Raw genomic sequence first — 22524 nt, forward strand, 5'->3', positions numbered from 1 at the left:
AGGCAGATCTGTATGCCTGTTTCTTGATTAATTGTTGATGTGAGCGGTCCCAGACCACTGGGATTGGTGCAGCCTCTTGGCAGGCTTTTCTTGGTAGTTTGAGGAAGTGTGCTTAGCAAGGCTTAGGGAGCAAGCTGGTAAGCAGCATTCCTTCTGTGGTTCTGTCTCTAGGTTCCCATGTTTAATTGCATGCACTGATTTACCTTCATGAAGGACTGTAGGCTGGAAAATGAAAGACCTGTACTCCCCATGTTTCTTTTGATCAGTGCTTTAGCAAAATAATAAAAAGCAAACTCAAGACAGCAGTTCACGGATTCTTGCACAATGGTTTCAGAGAGCAGTGACACTAAGCAGCATGTGTCAGCATCAGAATCCCAGCAAGAAGGTGGCAGGAAAGTAACTAAGTCAACAACACTCATTAATGTTAGACTGAAACCTTATGGGCTGAACTCAGAAGTGCCGCCTTCCTTAAAGGTTTAGAGAAGCAGGCTACATCCCCTTGTGTTAAAGTCATAAATTCAGCTTAATGAAGAGATTCATGCCACAGACATGATTACAGAAGGACAGGGGAAGATGGGATTGGGGAAATGACTAGTAGGCAATGTGCTTCTAATCTTGTAAATATTAGTGCCTGGATTTAATCCCCAATTTGTGTTTAAAAAAAACCAGCTGGGCATGATGGCACGTAGTTGTAAACCCAATGCTGGGGATATGAAGACAGACAGTTCCCAGTGGCTTGTTACTTAGGCTAGGCTTGGTGAATTCTAGGCCAGTCAATTTTTAAAAAAAATAAGGTGGATGGCACCTGGCACCTGAGAAACAATATTCAAAGTGATCTTTTGGCCTCCATTGGATACCCACACACTCATAAGTATATACACATAAAATGATGAAAAATACTTTATATTTTCACTGCAAGTTGGCCATGTCACAGGCACCATCATACAAGAAATGTTGTATGGCTAGAACACAGGATTTTCACCTCAGCCCCCCAATTTTGTCAGGTGTTCTTGCACACAATGTCATTATTGTGTTCTAACATCTAATCACAACCACCGTGCAGTTAGTGTCTCTCAAATCATTAAATTTAAAAGCTCTAGAGAAGTCCAATCTTGGTCCCTTATCAGCATTGGAGGTTCATCCCAGGATGTACACTGGAGGAAATAGGAATCTTTGGACCTGTAGTTGACTGTGTCACTGACTTTCCTTAAGAGTATGGTTTTATCTTTTGTTGGATGCACAGCATAGGTGAAAGATAAGGAATTTTAAATGATCCAGAAAACAGAAAAATGATATAGACGAAAAAACGAAGAATTTAAAAAAATGTAGCTAGTATAAAAATTCCCACATCTAAGTAATTATATATATATATATATATATATATATATATATATACTCAACTAAGTTAATACAAAATAGAAAATCTTCAACTGAGTAGTCATAATTAAAAGGAGATGTAATGGTTTAGTCTACAATATCCTATAGGTAGGAATGATGAGTAGGAATTTGGGGCAAATTTGAGCTTTATTATGAGCTCCAGGCCAGCCTGCACTACAAAGGTAAAAATAAAACAAAGTGGAAAATGAACTGTCAAATAGAATAATGTTAAGTGAATTGTCGAGTCCCTGTGCTTAAATGATTTACCTGGAATGCAGTACAATAGGGTAAATGCATTGTTTAAGCATTATATAATAAGTAAAATATCCAACAGTCTCTTAGGAAGAGGGAAAAATTATTTGCCATAGAACCAAAACATCTTGTCTGTTCAACATCACATTGGTAGGAAGATATCAATAAATGCTTCTGATTTTCTAAATAAAACTTACTTCAGATCTAGAATATTTCAGCTTTGCCAAAAATAGAAATTTCTTAGCCATGCCAATCAAGTATGGAAGAATAGTAAGTATGTTCAGGCATAAAACTTGAGTTTTTAATAGACTTTTCCCAGGAAGTGACTAGAATATGTCCTGAAGCAATATGCCTAAGTGAGAGGTAACAATTAAATAAAGGATACTGAAGACTTACCCAAGAGAGAAGACAGAATACTCCAAAATGGAAGTAAAGTGGTACCCAACTTGGCAACTCTATATAAAGCATGGTAAATTGATGTAATAAAAATCCATCTACAGGTACAACAGTGTTGTGACCTTAGCTGAATAAAAATATTGGAAATTTGTTCTTTCCATAGCAAGTGAATCCAGAAGGATTGAGCACACACACACACACACACACACACACACACACACACACACACACAACTATACACTGTGAAGAAAAAAACAGTTCTACCATACTAACAAAGAATCTCTTGGGCTGTCAATCTTTCAACATCAACATGGGAGAAATATCACAAAGTTGTTTTTACAAAAAGCTTTTATATTGGAAACTAAATTGAAGTGCTAAGGAAGTCACCCACACTACTTATAGCTGAACTTATGAAAATTGCAATGGAATTTTATCAGAAGTTATGGATGAAAATTAGTAATAAATATGAAGGAACTAAACAAGTGAAAGTTAATTGTATAATTATATCTTTACGGATATGAATGGAAGCTGGTCATTGCACAAAAATATGCTTTGTCCAGAAAAGCAGGGGCACAGGCATACTACTATAAATCACTTTCTTTTAACAAAATTAACTAAATATAATGACACACAGAGCCAAGCAGCAAAAGTGTGGGATATAGGAACCAACACTTTTTATAGTAAGATCCAACGTATAACAGTACAAACTGGCAAGTAAAGAGCTACCAACTTTCTTATTTATAAATGTAGAAATTTTAAAAATCCAGGAAAATGGTTACAATTTAGATTATAGTTGCATCAAATGAAGGGAAATAGACAAGAGATTATAACATTTACTTTGAATCATGATTACCTTTGTGGTCATAAAGCCATATGAAATTTATTTTGATAAATTATCAATAAACTCATTAAATATAACACTCATTAAATTATTTTTTTCATGTTCCTAGAGAATCACAAGTGAATGGAGAGTATATGGTATTTTAAATACAAGGAATGTCTCTGACGAGAGCCACTATGTGGCTATTGACAGCTTTACTAGAGAATAGAGAAAACCAGAGACATATTTTATGTTTATCCTATTTTTCTTGTGGTGCCCTATATTTGCTATAGACTCTGCCAATGAGAATGCAATCACCAGAAATAATTCAGTAGATATCAAGAACAGTAAGGCACATCAACTTCCTTTTAAAAATAAACATAGTAACCTAGATTGTTTTTCCAGAAATGGTCATTTGACTGTTCTGTTATGGCTGAGGTATTGCTAAGATTTTTATACATGTAATAAAAATTAAGCCTCATGTATGCATAGGTAAGAGATATTTAAAGCAACATAACATATATAACAATAGGACATGTAATATATAATACAAATATATAAATAGATATATCCAGTTTTGTAACTATTTAGTAAATGATGTTTTCCTTTGAATACACTATCTTCCTTTCTAGTAAAACTGAATATAGAGTTACTCAAATTCAGTTATTTCACTACCGAAATGAAATTTTGCTCATACAAGTGTCAAGAATGATTTCAAGTTTGTTTTGCTTTTTAATGAGCAATCAAAGCATATAATTTATAGTTACTGGCTTGGAGACTGTGAAAAATTGATAGAAGAGAAGACTGGTGTTTTGCCTCGATGTACTGACTTCGAGATGCCTATCCCACAATTAAAGGTGCTACGGCTAAGCACAAGTTTGATCCCCGTGACTCACGTGCTGGAGAAAACAGAACCCTTAAAGCTGCCCTCTGATCTCCACACAAGTGCGATGGCACACACGACACCACATCCCAGTAAATGCATAGACAGACAGACAGACAGAAAAATAATGCCATAAATTAAGCTGTGTGTTATCCTAATTCAAGGAAAAATTAGGAAAAAGAACCAAGAGAGTAAGCTGAGATACAGACGCCCAGGTGATCTGAGGAAAGTCAGTTGCAGCTTATGAAATACCAGGAAAGAAATTTTATTAAAGTAAACAGATACTTCAACTGCCTGTGTGTAGGTGTGAAACCAGCATGGGGGCCAGAAGGACACAGGCAGTTTCAAAGCCTGTGGAGTACTAAAGGTCCGGCCTCACTTACTGTTCTATCACTATCAGCTCCAGTTCTTACCACTGATGTGTCCTTGAGAAAGCATTTGGAATTGTTAAAGACACTTTTTTATTGTCACAAATTGAGATTTTAGAAGGAGCCTGATGCAAGAATCTGCTGAATAGAGATTGCAGATGCTATCCAGTGTCTTAAAATGGATAGAGCAGTTCCCCATGGTAGAGTCACTGGCCAATATGTCTGCAATGAAAAATGGGAAACCCTTTTGTAGAGGACTAATTTAGTACATCCTAGTTCTTCAAAGTTTATGAGGCATATAGTTGAAATCTTATGAAATTGCATAGCTAATTCATTTACCCAATCATGTCTAATTATTACCCTATTTCTGAATATCTCTTTTGTCACAACTAAAAGGAGCACAAAAGACTAGATTGCCATCTCTTTAAGCTTCCTGTGCATGCGAAAGCACTGAGCAGCCTAATTTATTTATACTCATGCTTGTGATTTTTCAAATAAATTGGCCCCCAAGAACATATGTATATTTTAGTTCATATTTTGAGAACATTTAGTATATTATATTTTTCTTTGAATTAATTTTCTTCCCTGAACATGAAGCCGCATGAATTAATTTCATTAAATTGGTCAAGCTTATTAAAAACAATTTACTAGACAAAATCAACAAGGTAAAACTTTGTTCTAAAAAGCTAAAAAAAAAAATCATGACATCATTGAAAGAAACAAAGTACATCAAAAATAATTACAGTGTGCTATGTATTGCCTGACTAGCATGTTTCATTCAGAAGAATATATTAACTCAAAAATATTTGGAATTTCTTTTTTATACAAAGGAAATTTTGGGCTTGGTCTTTTAATTAATTTCTCTGAGCAATAAAAATGAACATGAAAAATTAAATAAAAAAGAACTCTAGTCCATGAAACTAAGAATCCAGTAACTACTTTTAGTCCAGATGCTCCTTATAAGTAATTTTAATCCCATATCATATGGGTCTTATCATAATTCTCAATTTATTCTCTCTTCGATGCTGCAAAAGTATCTTGTCTCCTATCATTTTCCTGAGCCCTGACCAAACAGAGTGAGCATGTCTTTTGACTCACAGTGAATGTTTATTCTTAACTATTTTATTTTTCAAGAATTTTTAGCTGCTATAGAGCAGAGTTATTTTGTTAAAATACATTCAACTTCACAAAATTTATTGCCCCACATTCACCAGAGAAATAGCAACCAAAAATACATAAATGTGATAACGGTAATTGATATACCTCAGGTTTCAGTTATATTTTGCAAAGCTAGTTGTATTTTCTGTTATTAGTGGAAAGTGATTTATGTATAATTTGAAATGTTAACTTGCCAAAAGGGATTTTTAAATAAAACCTAACTGCTTCTGTTTATGTCTGCCAATGTTTTCCTTGTCTCCTGAATCACAGGGCACTGTTCCACTACACTATCTTGCTTCCCTTATTTGGTGTGCTGTAATGAAAGAGCATGAGATAGGATTTCTGTGATGCTAAATAAATATTAAATATTATTGCTAAAACACGAATCCTGGAATTATTGAAATAATCCTACATACGTAATTTGTCATCCAGTTTACTTAGCTTCTTTACCTTCAAGTCTTTCTCTTCCCTGACCTTACTGAGGATAAAAGGGGACAGTCAGAGAAAAGCACCTAGTATCAATAACTGCTTCATAACCACCAGCTGTGGTGTTCTTTCAATATACAGTAAGTTTTGGGTTACATAGTAATATGCATGTATTAGATATTTGAAAACTGCTACTAATAATTAATAGATAATGATTTTTGCTCCGTTTTCTTAGAGAAACATGTATTTAAAAAAGTGTGTTAGGGGCTGGAGAGACGGTTTAGTAGTTAAAAGCATTGGCTAATCTTCCAGAGAACCCGGGTTTAATTCCCAGAATCCACGTGGTAACTCACATGCATCTGTAACTCCAATTCCAGGAAATCTGATGCCTTCTTCTGGCCTCCACGTATGTAGCCAGGCACACACATTGTGCAGAGATATGTATGTAACTGAACATTCATATATATAAATTAACTTTCAAAAAGTGTTTTTAAAAAAGAAAGATGTGTTAGAAGCATGGTTAGTTTGAAAGACAAATGGTATGGTAGGAAGCTTATTGGAACATAATATTTTTTTACTTATTGCTTGAAAGTAATAAATACACACACACACACACACACACACACACACACACACACACACACACAATGTTTTATTCAAGACAGCTCCCACTTCCTCCCTAACTTTCCAGCCATACTCCCCACCAAGTTTCATGTATTCTTTTTTTAAACTCAGTCCATTTGGTGTTGTCACTATGGGAGTAGGAAGAGAACCACGGCACACACAAGAACCAACAGCAGTTCTGACTGCTTGTACAAGAACAGCACAAGATCGAGCCAGCCAAAGTTCCTCCAAGAATGAAAGGAGAGCCCATGGAAATTCACACAGAACTGAAGAGCTATCAGCAGTTGATGGATACCTCGAGAGAGAATGTCATTATTCATCAGTAATTCAGCTCCTGATACATGATATTTTCAGTGTTCGTCAGAGTACAATTCATGTATTATAGGATTTAGGAAGAAAAAAACAATTGAGCTAATAGATAATACTTCCATGAAAAAGATAGGATAGTATATATACATTTTCCAAGAAAATTTAGTTCTCCTAGAATTTACAGAAACAAGAGAGGTTGAAAATAGAAATAATTGCAAGGAATTTGCAGGGTGGGTGGAATAGAGTGTAGGGTCAAAGTGCTTTGAAAGAACCCGATAAACACTTTCAAGCACAGTGGCTCAATAAAAGTTAACTAAAGGAAATCTGTACATCTCCTATGTACAAATGGGAATCAAACTAAAAAAGAAATCAGGGAAGCAACACCATTCACAATAACCACAAATAATATAAAATAACTTAGGCTAACTCTAACTAAGCAAGAGAAAGACTTGTATAATAAAAACTTTGTTTTTGCAGAAGAAAATTTAAGAAGATATCAAAAGATGGAAATATTTTTCATGCTCATGGATTCATACAATTAACAGTAAAAATGGCCATCCTACCAAAAGCAATCTATAGATTCAACACAACCACCATAAAAATTCCAAAACAATTATTTACAGAACTTGAAGGACAATACTCAACTTCATATGAAAAAACAAAAAACCCAGAGTAGCTAAAAGAAAAATTGTGAATAATAAAAGAACTAGGAGAGGCATCACCATCCTTGGTTTCAAATTGTACTACTGAACTATACTAATGAAAACCACATGGTATTGACATCAAAACAGACAAGTTGGTCATTGTAATAAAATTGAAGACCAGGAAGTAAATTCACACACCTGCACACCTGTGAACACCTGATTTTTGATGAAGAAGCCAGAAACACACACTGGCTGGAAAAAAAAAAAAAAAAAAAAAGCAGCTTTAACAAATGGTGCTGGTCAAACTGGATATCCACGTATAGAAGAATGCAAATAGATCCATATTTATAACTCTGCACAAAACTCAAGTACAAGTGGATCAAAGACCTCAACACTGAACTTGATAGAAGAGAAAATGGTGGATAGCCTTGAACACATTGGCACAGGAGGGCAACTTTCTGAACACTAATAGCACAGACACTAACAACAACCAGTAAACAGACATCATAAAACTGAAGGTTCTGTAAGGCAAAGGACACTGTCAATAGGACAAAATGGGAAAAGATTTTCATCAACTCCACATCTAATACAGGTAAAAATGGCTCAGAAAGAAACAAACAAAAACATGTTCAGCATTCTTCACAAATTTGCGTGTCATCCTTGCACAGGGGCCATGCTAATCTTCTCTGTATTGTTCCAATTTTAGTATATGTGCTGCTGACGCAAGTACAAAAGTCAGGGGAGAGTATTCTGAGTTGCGTTATGAGATCATTGAGGTATCTCACCTCAGTCATTGAACGCACTCTACCTGGCTGTGAGTCTGTTCCAAGCTCTGGCAAAGGAGGCATCCACCCACCTGGGCATCTCCTCATGTTCAACATTCTAAGCTGGCATAGCCATATCAAGTAAGCAGGAAACACATGAGCTCACAGAGACTCAAGTAACAAGCTTGTTGCCTGCAAGGGTCTGCACCAGGTCCTCTGTGTATATGTTATGGCTTTTAGCTTGGTGTTTTGTGATACTCCCAACATTGCGGGGAGCAGGTGTTTCTCTGACTCCTTTGCCTGCTCTTGAGACAGACTCCTTTCCTCTTACTGGGTTGCCTTGTCCAGTCTCAATAGGAGAGCTTCTGCCTTGTCTTGGTGTATCTTGTTTAGTCTCTTGGGGGGCCTGCTGTTTTTTGAAGGACTCAGAGAGGGAGTGGGTCTTGGGAGGAGAGGGGAGGAGCTAGGAGAAGTGGAAGGAGGGGAAACTGTAGTTGGGATATATTGTATGAAAGAAGAACCTATTTTCAAAAAATAGAAGACAGAAGAGCTCTAGCTTCAGGAGCATTTAAAAGTGAGTGCCTGGAGTATGAAAGTTGAGCACAGAATTTTAGATAGTGACTACAGTTGCCATGCACTGCCTTATACTGGCTAGAAACAAGAGAAACAAGTCATAACAAGAGTAAGTAGCAAGTCATCATGAGACAGAAACACTATAGTTCCTTACTTGTTTGCTAGCTTACTTTCCTGATCTTGGGTCTGATGTTGGTTCTCGAGAATTCTGAGATGTTTAAATTGTTATTCATATCTGAAATGTGTCCCAAGTCTCACTTGTTTAAAGTTTGCTTCCCATTTGAAGTTACCTTGAAGAATAGGGGAATAGGGGTATGGTTGCAGGCTAGAATCCATTGTTGTGGTATCCTTGAGAGTCTCTTTCTCTCTCCCCCTCCCTCTCCCTGTCTTTCTGTCTCCTTCCTGGCCATCACAACTGTGAGCAAAATTCCTCTATTACATACTATAGCCAGTATGCCCTGCATACATAGGCCTAAAAACTATAAGACTGAGTTAGTACTGACTGAGCGCTTTGAAACCATTAGCAAAACAAAATCCGCCCCCCCCCCACACACACACTCACACACAAATATTTTCAACCCAGCCAACTACCCAGGGCTAGTGGATCTTGGAGGAGAACCTAGAATCACTGCTTTATCAAATCCACATAATCCTTAATTTCATTCTAAGTATTTTCTCTTATGCCCATAGATAAGTATATTCCTTACTTCTTATATGTACACATTTACAATTCAATTCCCTCACCTAAGGCTCAGGGATCATTGTGGTGAAATATTGTTAGAGCCAGAAGGACAGGGATTTTGCAGTGAGCGTGTATCTCCCAGGAATGTTAAAAGCTGTGTATATAAACCCTTATCAACATAACAATAGAAAAAAAAACAACTAGTGTCCTCCTGAAGAAAGGGAGGCGGGATCACATAAGCCAGGGAGGGTCAAGGTCATGACAGATAACCTGAGCTCTTGGGAGCACATGAACTCTGGAAGCACAGTTAAGGAGCCTGCATGGAACTGACCTAGGCCCTCTGCATGTGTGGGACAGTGATGTAGCTTGTTCTGTTTGTAAGGCTTCTCCCAGTGAGATCAGGACCTGTCCCTGGTGTTTAGCTGGCTTTTGGGAACCTGTTCCCCATGCTTGCCCAGCCTTGCCCAGCCTTGATATTGGTGGGGGAGGGGGCATGGTCCTGCCTCAACTTGATGTGTCATGCTTTGTTCAAGCCCATAGAAGGCCTGTCTCTTTCTGAGAGAAGAAGAGGATGGGGAGGGGGATAGATGGGAGGGCAGGAACAGGAGGAGAAGAGGGAGGGGAAACTATCGGCATGTAAAATAAATGAAAAAAATGTTAATTAAATAAAAAATAAAAAGACATGATACCATGAATATGAGAAAGCCCACAAAGGCTAAACTCCACACAAAGAACTACAGGCAACCAAGCAACTAAGGAATGTTGAGTGGGGAAGAAATAATCTTCTCCAGGGAAGATTATGTCAAATGCTGAGCCATGAAGATATACATACAGACTAAGAAATTTATATTTACATATTTAGGAGTGTAGGTATATGTAGATTCACACACATGTACACCTACATAGCAACTAATAAAAATGTCATTGAATTTGAAAGAGAGTAGCGAGGGATAGGGTGTATGGGAAGGTTTGAACGGGGGCAAGGGAAGAGGAGGAAAATAGATAGTTCTATTTTATGTCAAAGATAAAAGAAATACTTTTTTAAATATTGTAACATCAGAACTGAAAAATAAAAAATTTAAAAATTAAGAAAAAAATTTAAAATCTCAGGTATTTTGTTACAGTGATGAGATGATATCTAGCAGAGATATATTTTCATTAAAATATTTATCCTTTCATTCCATGAGTCAGTAGATAATCAAAAGTAAAATCATCATGAGATACAAACAATCTGAATTAAAAATCTAACATCACTGTAAAATATAACACTGCTCATTTTCCTAAGGCAGACAGTCATTAATGGATCATCTGTAAATAATGTCATAACTTGACAAATAAAGTAGAATATATTCTTAACATAAATATTCCACAAAATAACAACTTCTTGTTAGTGGAAGAAAACATGAGCATATATAGGTCAGACTGTTAATGAGCAACTCTACAAGAATGAAATTAGCAGCAAATGATTAAAGGCAGGAATGTTCTAGAATATGATAGGTGCTGATACTTAAACATACAAAGATGAATCATAGGGTAACCTCTCAATTTATTAGCTGGGGAAAGTTCAGCTAACCAAGACATTTCAGCAGAATCATTAAGAGCTGATTTCCCTGACTGTTCAGAAACAGATACCTAATGAGTATATGTGTTGAGCACATCCGTTGACCATTTTAAAGTAATTTAAATTTGGATTAAACTTAAATTGAAGCTACTTCTCTAATCACTGTGCCCTTTTAAATTCAAATAGAATATCGTCATGAGCAGTGTTGACAGCTGAAGACAGAATTTTCCACTAAGAGGAGATAAACCTTCTTTTAATAAGTAGGAAGTAGCATAAAATTAAACAAGTTTGCTAACAAAAATATGATAATTTAATATTTGTTTTAGTCTAGTTACTCTGGAATCTTTCAAAATATGTTTCTCAAAATATTGCAAATATAGAGTTATACAAAAAGTCTTCTATGTGGTGACAACTATATTGTCTATCAGATTTTTCTAATATTAGACCTACTTAATTTTGTAAAAATTACCCCAGTTATAAATAATGTCCATACTATCTAACATTTAGTGACTGTCAACGGTGTTAGATACTATACTAACCTCTTTAAAGGTGTTTAATTTCAATTTTAATTTAGTTCATTTCATTCTAATTATACAATGAAAGTAATATTGTCACACTAATTTGATAGATGATGAATGCAATGTTTAAATAGACTGGGTAGCTTGTCTGAGGCTACCAACTCACAGAGGGTTACCAAATCTGCATCTGCTTGGACGGGAGTACAAAACCTCCATATAATGTCTAAACTGAGGTTCTGTCTGGTCTATGAAGCTGTCCTCATGCCACGTACTTACCAATCAGAGCCTCAAAAACAAAATTAGGATGAATGGAAAACCCAGGCCAGACAAGAAAAAAAAATACATTTGGCATCAACCTAAAACATGTAGACTCATGAGTTCACTAGCTCATACCAATCACAAGGGACTGCCTTCTAGCCTCTGCCACACCCCGCCCCAACCCGAGCCATGAGATGCTTTGATGTTAATAACCAATGATATAGAGTCAATATAATTAAATATAAACATGTAAATCCTCTCTCATACCAGATACATTTCTGTTACTCAGAAGTCTCATACAGGTGGTGGCCATTGTTTTGTGTGCTGAAGACACTGGAGTATTATTTGATTGTCATAGAACTTTTTACTGTAAATTACTGACAATTTAAATGCCCAGATTCAGGACAAATAATACGACTTTTCAACTTTGTATCTTCAAACTGACAGATGCTTCCTTAACATGTTTGACCTGTACGACAGTGCAGCAACAGCACTGGAATGGTACATGGGATCAAAACACAATGCAGGGCTTCCATTTTTAAAGACATTAACTAGAAAATATGTCTACGATAGGTAACAATATTCAGTGACAATGACCAACTCCAAACTGATGAAAGTAGAGAAAGTGAACACCAATGTGGTTTCAGAAGAAACCTAGCAAAAACTTTATGTAATGGTAGAACGGTGACTATATATATTTACTTGAAAGAGTTTGTTCAAGCAAAACAAATTTGTAAGTTACCCCTACATCAAAAGATACCCAAAGCCCCACTGAGGGAATGTGAAGGGTATCTCTGTAGGATGGCCCCAGAACACAGCGTTAATTACCTAACCATGGATCTTCTAGGAAAACTGTGCATCTGTGTTGTTATTTCTAATCTGTCTTTTCTCTGTATTCTTTCCATGTCTGTTTTATTCACATTTTTCCTCATGAACCTCACAGCTACTTTTTCAATTTTAAAAAACCATGTATAAAATGATATCACAGGCTGGGCAGTGGTAGCGCACGCCTTTAATCATAATTCTTGAGAGGCAGAGAAGCTAGGCTGGAGCCTGGTCTACAGAGTGGGTTCCAGGTGAGCCAGGAATGTTATACAACTCCTCACCAAAAACCAAAAATCAACAAACAAACAAAAATCACAGATTGTTGTCTTGGATATCTTTGGTTTCAGTAAAATTGCTTTCCATTATAATACCAAATATTTTATTAAATGCATTAACAGTAATTTATCTAAGAATTCTTCCGTAGGTCACCAAACTGATCTCTCTCCTCTTTTCTCTCTATTTCCTCTCCTTTTTTCTTCCCCATCTTCCCTCTATTTCCTGGATTCATTTTTCCTTTCCTCTCTCCATGTCTCCCTTTCTCTCACACACATAAACGTACTAATTTACACACTATGGCTATATATTATCTGTAAAATACATAATATATTTTTCCTCCAGTCTCAACTGTAAATCTCAGGCCAGGTAATGACTCATTCAGTCAAGGCCTACCTGTCACCTGCTGAGGATCAATGTTGAAGCCCATGATCAAACAGTGGCTCTAGAAGAAACCACAGGTTTAAAATGAATAAGCAGCAAGAACAAGAAACTAAAGCTTCTTTTCCAATCTGACAGAGATCAGGAGAGGAAGAGAGTGCCTGTCTGTTATTCTTCACAATTATTTGAGTTGTAAGCTCCTATGCTTCTGTTACCAAATTTAAAAGATGATCAGGAGAAATAAATGATTTAAAGGGAAGTGTGCTGTGGGATGTTCTGTATGTCCTGTGGGAGCCCATTCTTGGGTTCTTCGTGGCTTTACCCAGCAGGTCTGCATAGAGGATGATTAGGACCACGGGCCTGAGTGCAGGTGTCTGAGATGGTCTGCACTTGGCTGTGCCATGGGATGGTCTGTATGTCAAGTTGCTCTGATTGGTCAATAAATAAAACACTGATTGGCCCGTGGCTAGGCAGGAAGTATAGGCAGGACTAACAGAGAGGAAAAATAAAAGAACAGGAAGGCAGAAGGAGTCACTGCCAGCTGTCACCTTGACAAGCAGCATGAAAAGATGCTGGTAAGCCACGAGCCACATGGCAGGATATAGATTTATAGAAATGGATTAATTTAAGCTATAAGAACCATTAGCAAGAAGCCTGCCATGGCCATACAGTTTGTAAGCAATATAAGTCTCTCTGTTTACTTGGTTGGGTCTGAGCGGCTGTGGGACTGGCGGGTGACAAAGATTTGTCCTGACTGTGGGCAAGGCAGGAAAACTCTAGCTACAGAAGTGGCACACAAATAAGTTTGTTCAATCTTCACGTTTATTACACATTTCTGCTGTGACCAGTTCAAAAACTGCCCCTACCCTTGCTTATTTGGAATTCAATAAAAATGGAAATAAAAATTATCATTTCTGTGATCAATCATGCCGATGGAACTTTTATGATAAGAAATAAAATGTTTGGAGTATTGAGGATAGGCTTATAAAATGTCCTTTCTGTTGGGGTTAAGGATTGAGGAATGTACACCGTGCAGTATGGCAATTTTGAGATCTTATCACTTGAATCCTTGTTGGAAGCTATTAGTATCTCACAAAGTAGAGACCAGGATATCATGCTTTCCAATCTTACTTGCATTTTTCACACTTGGGATTTGTGATGATGTGAAGGAAATAAGGATTCATTTAGACTAATATTGCTTTAAAATTATTTTAGTCCTACAACTGTCTCCTAAAAAAACAAAAACAAAAAACATTCATACTATACATACCTGTTGTTCTCATAAGATGGATTCCTGTGGTACAGCTGCAAATATTTTATAAGTTATTTTAAAATGTTGTCATGCTCCTATTATTTTAAAATAGGTAAAATTTGTATCCCCAAAGTTACATTGAGACTTGGAAGAATATATATTACATGATAGGGAAAAATTGCTGAATAGAACTCCAAATCTACACATACTTTTAATTCACTTGAGTTATCCCAGTATCCAGTTTTTTTAGTCAAAATATCTAACAAGATGAAAATTGAAACACAGATGTAACAAATCCAAATTGTTGAGACTATTCAAGAATTCATCTATGAGAATTACAGGGCAAGATTTAGGAAAGAATGTTAAATCAAGCTGGTAAAATTTTCACATAATTGGTTTTCTCTTCAGAGGTCTCATTGACAATGTTCTGCAATTTTTCACAAATATTCTAACAATGAAAATGACCTATGACTCTTAGAGTCACTGTAGTTGGCAATGGTGGGAAATATGTTCACGGATGTGACACTTTGTTATTGTAGGTGGGGCATGAGGGACAGACAATATCATTAGCAAAAGTACTCCTTCAAGAGCTGCTCCTTTTCCAAGGTCTGGTTCACTAGTTTTCAAAATATATGATGGATCAAAGAGCAGTAAAAGGATAAATCAGTGAGAAACCAAAAACAAGGAAGATCAGTTATACGTTACATGGTGAGAACAAGTTGTTCATGCAAATATTTTTAAGGTTTACTTGTTCATTTAGTTTTTTTTTTTCATTTTACATATCACCCAGTGTTCATGCAAATATTTTTGAGCTGACTTCTTCAGATAGGACCTGTTCAAAATCTCATATCATGCTAAACAGATAGGGATGGGACTTCAAATGTGAAATATGGAAAGTGCAGAGCAACTTACAGGAAGATATTTGGTTTACATCATATGTATGTGATGCAAAAAAAAAAAACCACATAATTTTTAAAAGTGGATTTGTGTAAAGGTTTTCATGTCAAAAGCTCTGCATCTTGAATTACTCAGTGGACTGATCAGAGAAAGCTGGATGCCCTCTTATATAGTATGGGAAATATACCCAGGTCTTGGACCATTAAAAAGCCCTTTCAGATAATGTAATTTTAAAGTTCCGTAGTAAAAATACATAAATGGTGTTGAAGGTTTTGATTCATTTGTTTTGGTTTGTCTCCTAGCACAAAGGATCAAACATAGTGTCTTAACATAGTGGGTATACACAGCATGTCTCCAGCCTTAACAGGAATTTTGTAAAACATTTAATGTAATTGTAGCAAATCTTTTGAGTCATATTAATAAATGTTACCTTTCTAGAGAAATAAAAATATAGGCATAAAGGCAAAAGTGTAAGATTTCTTTGTTTTAGCTTATCAGATACCAAATATAATTTGTTCTTTGTCATTAAAGAAACCAAAAAGTGCTAGAGTTAGAATTGTGTGGTTTGTTTCCCAGTGCCAAACAATTCTATGAAATCTATACTGTGTGATTGGTAAAAGAAAACACAAGCCAAAGGTTCACCATGTATATACTTCTATAAAACCATGAGATGATTTTTAAATATGTTAATATAAGCATACATATGTGTATATGTGTGTATATGTAGATGCACATATAAGTGTGTAGGCATGCACTATAGTCTTTGGCCATAAGCCTTCATGATGTCATCACCTCCAAGAAAGGTTCGTGACTGTTTTAAACATTATTGCTTATAAATAGTTTTTCAATAAATAATTGAAAAAGATGCTAGCCTATTAAGCATGGCAATGAACGAAGGTGAATGCACTTTCCCTTTTTTAAGGAATGCAGTTTGGTGTCACCTGCTTGTCAGTAGCAATGCATCACACACCGTGTTTTCATTCTCTGTGCAGTGGCAGTTTGGTCAGAGTTTGTTATTGTACTCAGGGGACCACTCTCCTTGTCAGATAGTATTCCATCTTGAACTGAGTAAATAGCCTTGGAGAATTTCTGAGCTGTGGAACCAACTCTTGGGTGACTTTCTTTCAGAATGTGATGTGTAATATTTATGAATCAAAGCTTAGGAATATTACAGTTTTTAATAGTTTAATAAACAACCTCCCATTGCCATAGTGTGGGAGAAATGGTAGATAATCACAAGTATACATACGGTTTAACCTTTGAAACTGAATTTACATCACAAGTATTTATGTTAGCAGCTATTTAAAACATTTAAAGAAATGTAATTAAGGTCACAGATCATCAGAACTCTTTTATGTTGCTAATTTGTGTTTTCCCTACAGTGAATTGAATAAAGGTGAAATGGATATCACCACACACTGATGTAAGAATGAACAAGTTAACAAGAGAGAAACCAGTTTGTATTTAATTAAAGATGAAACTTTTGAAGCCGATATTTTAGGTAAATATAAGTATTAACATGTAGACAGTGATGCAATTTGTAACCAACATTTTTAGACCTGTCAGGAACAATGATTAAGCCATCAACCTGTGCTATGCATGACTCCTCTGTAACCTGGAGTAAACTGTTTAACCTCATCAACATTTGAATTATACATCTAAACGCATAATGAAAATCTCACAAAGCTGCTGAGAACATTTGGAAAACCGCTTATTGTTCTTAGAATGCAATATGAAGACAAATACTATAATAATTGACAATTGTAATAGGACTCAGGACACACTAATTTAAGGAAATACGTCACACTGACATTTGAGAAAACAGAATTAGGGATGCCCACCTCATTTTTCTTCATGCAGCTTCCCTGACTGTGTCTTGCTCATTAATGAGCATCCTCCTTATATATTGAAAGGACAAGACATCTCTAAGTACAAATACAGTTGAACATGTTTGTTTAAGAAGGAGGAAAACTGAAAAAGCATGCTTGCTGAATGCCCTCAACCACTAGTCATTGTAACATCCTTAGTCCAACCAAACATTTCTGGGCTGATCTACATTTCAAAATCACACCCAGCATAAAAAACACACAATTTCCCTGCTTCATCTGGCTCTTGTTTTCAATAGGCTCCCACAGCATGTAAACTTTACATTTTAAATTTCTGTGTTTTCTTTTATTAACTACTTATTTTTTTAAGACTTTCTCTTGAACCTATACTTTTGTGAAGAGGGAAGAAAATTCTCCTACATCAGGCCGTACTTTAAGCCCTTCCAATACATACGCCATTAAACCCTTCAACACTAGCCTTCCAATTGGTCTTCCCAGTGCAGAGCTCACTAACACTGTGTGGTGAGTTACCAAAAGTAGAAATTAGGGAAGCTGGTGTGTTGAAGAACACCTGTAATCGAAGCGCTGGGGAGATGACAATGTGGGGTTTGAGAATTCAAGGTCATCCTCAGCTATACAGCAGTTTCAATGTTACCGTGAGATACACAAAAACCCATCTAAAAAAGGAAGATGAAAGAGAGACAGAGATTGAGAGATACAGACAGACAGACAGACCAAAGACCCCTTCTCCAAAAAGTAAAAATTAGGGTCTGCTGGGACTGAAGCCGTGGCTACATAATTAAGAGCCTAGAGCTGTTCTTTTTTTTCTAGAGCAGCATTTCTCAACCTGTGGGTTGCATATCAAATATTCTGCATCTCACATATTTACATTATAATTTGTAACAGTAGCAAAATTACAGTTATGAAGCAGCAACATATGTTAAAACAAAAGCTGACTTCTGCTTTCCCTATAAGTTTTTAAGTGTGAAAAGGATTTTTAATATTAAATATAAATATGTTTAAAGTTCACACAATAAATTCCTAGGAGGAGAAAACACAAAACAATTTTGGAAAATAAAACTGGGAAGGGATCTATCTATAAATGTTCCCGGAGGTACAAGTAGTAGTTTATTTTTATCCTTGATCATCATTTACACTTTTAAAAGAAAATATGAATATTGTGCTGTTTCCATATTTCATATTACAAAGTAAATACTAAATCCATTGAATTGAAGTATGTTAACACATCCATTAAATTTATTAGTCTTTTATTTGCTATGATGTATATACTTTTGGTATGAATTAAACTGAATTGTACAGCTTATGAATGGAGTGTATTGGTGGTGACAGTGATGATGTTCTTCTCCACTTTTCATTTATCAGTTAAATACAAGCTGTATCAGATCATCACCACATAATCTACAGGAAAATGTCATTACAGCACCCCATTCCTTTATGCTACACTGTCTTAATCATGAAAGTAACTCATAATCTACTCAACCAACAATTTACGACTTTGAGTTGATACAGAAAGAAAATCACTGGATGGGGTTTCTAGCATGATAATTAGGGTGTTTGGCTATCCCATCACCAGAGTAGGTCAGCTCCGGCTGTCTCTTGACCATTGCCAGCCTTCTGTCGTGAGGGTATCTTTGTGGATTTCTGTGGGCCTCTCTAGCACTTTGCTTCTTCCTATTCTCATGTGGTCTTCATTTACCATGGTCTTCTATTCCTTGTTCTCCCTCTCTGTTCTTGATCCAGCTGGGATCTCCCACTTCCCCAAGCTCTCTTTCCCTCAACCCTCGCCCTTCATTACCCCTACTCATCTCCAGGCTGTTCATGTAGATCTCATCCATTTCTCTGTCATTGGGTGATCCCCATGTCTTTCTTGGGGTCCTGTTTTCCAGGTAGCCTCCCTGGTGATGTGAGTAGCAGTCCAGTAATCCTTGTTCCACATCTAGTATCCTCCTATGAGTGAGTACATACCATGTTTGTCTTTCTGAGTCTGGGTTACCTCACTCAGGATGATTTTTTTCTAGATCCATCCATTTGTCTGCATAGCTCATGATGTCATTGTTTTTCTCAGAGATTCACGGCTAGGCCCCGGGTGGAGTTCCAGGAGTCCAATTAGCAAGGAAGAGGAGGGTTTATATGAGCAAGAATTGTTGAGACCAAGGTTAGATAAAGCACAGGGACAAATAGCCAAACGAATGGAAACACATGAACTATGAACCAATGGCTGAGGGGCCCCCAACTAGATCAGGCCCTCTGAATGGGTGAGACAGTTGATTGGTTTGATCTGTTCGGGAGGCATCCAGGTAGTGGGACCAGGTCCTGTGCTCATTGCATGAGTTGGCTGTTTGAAACCTGGGGCTTATGCAGGGATGCTTGGCTCAGTCTGGGAGGAGGGGTTTGGACCTGCTTGGACTGAGTCTACCAGGTTGATCTCAGTTCTCAGGGGAGGCTTTGCCCTGGAGTAGGTGGGAATGGGGGGTGGGCTGGAGGGAAGGGGAGGGTGGCTGGAGGGGGGAGAACAAGGGAATTTGTGGATGATATGTAAAACTGAATTGTATTGTAAAATTAAATTAAATTAAATTAAAAATAAAAGAACAAACTTAACTAACAAAAACCAAAAAACTACTGATATGTATTTAATTATGATGAAAGTTGGTATAAGAAATGGAAGACGCTCCTATTCTATGACAAGGAAACCTTATCAAAAAAAATCAAATGTCAAATATAAAAAGAAATAGCCCTTTAGATGAGAATTATATTTTTATAGGATAATATTCTTATAGTTTACTTATAAGTGAATATGTGGTCAAAAGAAAAAACAACCATGTATTCCTTTAGTACCTGAGCTTTAGCATTTAAACTAAAATTACTAACATTCTAATATTTTGATAAAACCTGTTGATTCATTTTCCTCACAATATCAGACTCAAGAAATGAAACAACTATTCAGTGTTGTTCAATCAAAACTACTAGTACCAATCCAACTGTGAATGTAAAATGGTAACATTATTTTCATGTTAAGCTAAAATCTAGTTCAATTTCATTTATTTACCTTTATATTATTGATTAGTTGTGACTAAACTTTTCCCCTACATATTACATTTTAAACTGTAATGTACTTAATCTGAACACATACTCATGCTAATATATAACATTTTAGAGTCTATGTGCATATATATGTATGCACAGATAAATACACATACAATAAGAATTATACTAAAGGGTGGCCTGTAGAATATAGTTACATATTGTGAAAAATATTATAGAATAATAAATATTGCAGAGTCATGTAGTAGTATATTTTTCAGAGATTCAAGGAAATGCAAAGACCAACCAGGGGTGGCGACCATAGGGTCACAGGTTCAAGTCCACACTATTCACGAGCATTACGCCAGCCACAGCCACACAGTGCAACCCTGTCTCAGATCATCAGTAAGTAAATAAGTTCGAGCACATATTACAGACACGGATTACATTGCCCCCAAGAGAACAAGCTGGGATAAAGAAGCAAGATGCACTTGATATGTGTCAGGAAACTCTTCATAGAGATTCACAGCATTGAAGGTAACAGAAAATTTCTGTTTTCTGTCACGACGTTCACCCAATAACTGGCATATTAGCATAACTAAAGACACAGAATAAAAATGACAAATTCCGGAAACTGTCTTATGAAATTTTACACGGTTCCAAAAAATCTCAGTGGGAAGGAAATGAATTCTAAGAGAGAGAATGAGTGACTATTCACCACAGTCAACAAAAGGAAATGCAGAACTCTCATTCAATGGTCTCTATGGAGAAAGAAGCAATGGAAAATAATTGGCACTATAAAAGTTGTATCTTTTTCAAATTCAAAATCCCTACTTTATTTAATATTCTAGAGAACAAGAAACAATGTACAGCTTAATATTACTCTGCCGGAAGTGGAATAACTTGGAAGAAATATTACTTAAAAATCAGAAATCAGTCGTTACTGTATTCTTCAATATGAAAATGTTACTAAGTGTTTCACAGAAGCCAAGAGGCAGGATGCTCTTGACTACACCGCAAGGCTCTAGCACTTTCTCTTACCCCATGAAGTGTTTGACAGCCTACAACTCTCCCTCTTTGTAGGACACTACGAGGTAAACTGATCTGTCAGGAGAGTACTGTACAATCCAGGCTCTGCTGAGCAGGAAATGTTGAGTTCCTTACCAGGCTGTCCAGAGTTCACCTGCTCTCTCTCTCCTACAGACTTTTTCTACAGTTTTATGACTCCAGTTGTAAAAGCATCTGTAAGGCTTTTCAGCAATTAGTCTCCTGGGGACTTGTTAATCGGGTCCTGTCAGACAGCTAATATTTATGACAATGGAAGGTAAATGGTCTGTTGAAATGCAGCCGGCTAATCATTAATTTCACTGCTCAGAGGGAGAATCACAGTTTACATATTCCCTTTGAAAAGTGTTAAAAATGAATGCATGAGCTTTAAAATACCCAGAGGTCTTTTTGTTGTTGTTGTTAACAGGATTACATAGGGAAAAAAAATAAAAACAAACCAATTCCAAGTATTTCATAGGTTTCTATCACAAGAAACAGCTCTTTAAAAAAAAAAATGAATAGCAATTACAATGACTATAAAGGACCCCTGCATCCTAAACATTTTTGAAATGAAAAAAAAAAAGTACAGAAATTAAGTTCCAGTATATTTCTTTTGTATTTGTATTTTTAAATCACAGTACAGATTAACTTTCATTATGGCCTTAGGAAAACACAATTGTCTGGGTCAGCTCTCCTCCCCTCCCTTCTGCCTCTTCCCTCCGGCTTCTCTGTTGCTTTCTGCCCACAGTAACCACCTTGCTGCTCATGTATCCTATCGCCCTTGCCCTCCTCCTTCTTAGACATCTCCTTGTAGAGTTTCCTGGATACTTCTCTAACCTCACATCCCATTCCCACACTAACATCCACATATACACGTATACAAGCATTGAATCCTAGAATTTGCATTTGAGATAGAACATGCAGTATGTTTCCTTCTCCATGTAGGTCACCTCAGTTAATATAAGTATTTTTTATGAGTTTATGGACCTCCCTGACTGAAATGCCCTCATATATTCAATGCTGTTTTATTTTTGTTTTTATTGGATCACCTTGACTCTATTAAGTCATGAATGTATTAAGTCATGAAGATATTGTTATAAATATATTATCATGTTCTTGTCTTTCCTCAAGTTAATCCTTCTTGATATTTCTACATTCTGTATATTTCTACATTACAAACTGGTAAAGTTATATTTTTATGATAACTGTAAAGGATTAAGGTAAGTATAGTTTCTTAAAATTTTAATTTCCATGTTTAGGGCACTTAGGCAAGAGAACTGTTCTGAGTTCAGGGCCAGCCTGTATCGTACCCTGTCTCAAAATTGAACAACACGATATACATATATATTTCCTAAAACAGTTCACAAA

At 36.3% G+C, this 22524-nt stretch overlaps 1 protein-coding gene and 1 non-coding gene across 5 annotated transcripts in view; both read right to left on the reverse strand.

The window, feature by feature from the left end:
- The window catches only part of Spock3 (SPARC (osteonectin), cwcv and kazal like domains proteoglycan 3), a 349999-nt gene that overhangs the window by 273324 nt on the left and 54151 nt on the right, over nucleotides 1-22524 (reverse strand). The window lies entirely within an intron of this gene.
- On the reverse strand, nucleotides 7877-7987 carry LOC121823603 (U6 spliceosomal RNA). The gene has a single exon (XR_006065117.1). It is a non-coding gene; the product is annotated as a U6 spliceosomal RNA (small nuclear RNA).

This window comes from Peromyscus maniculatus, chromosome 17, assembly GCF_049852395.1.
Source record: "Peromyscus maniculatus bairdii isolate BWxNUB_F1_BW_parent chromosome 17, HU_Pman_BW_mat_3.1, whole genome shotgun sequence".
Taxonomy (NCBI): domain Eukaryota; kingdom Metazoa; phylum Chordata; class Mammalia; order Rodentia; family Cricetidae; genus Peromyscus; species Peromyscus maniculatus.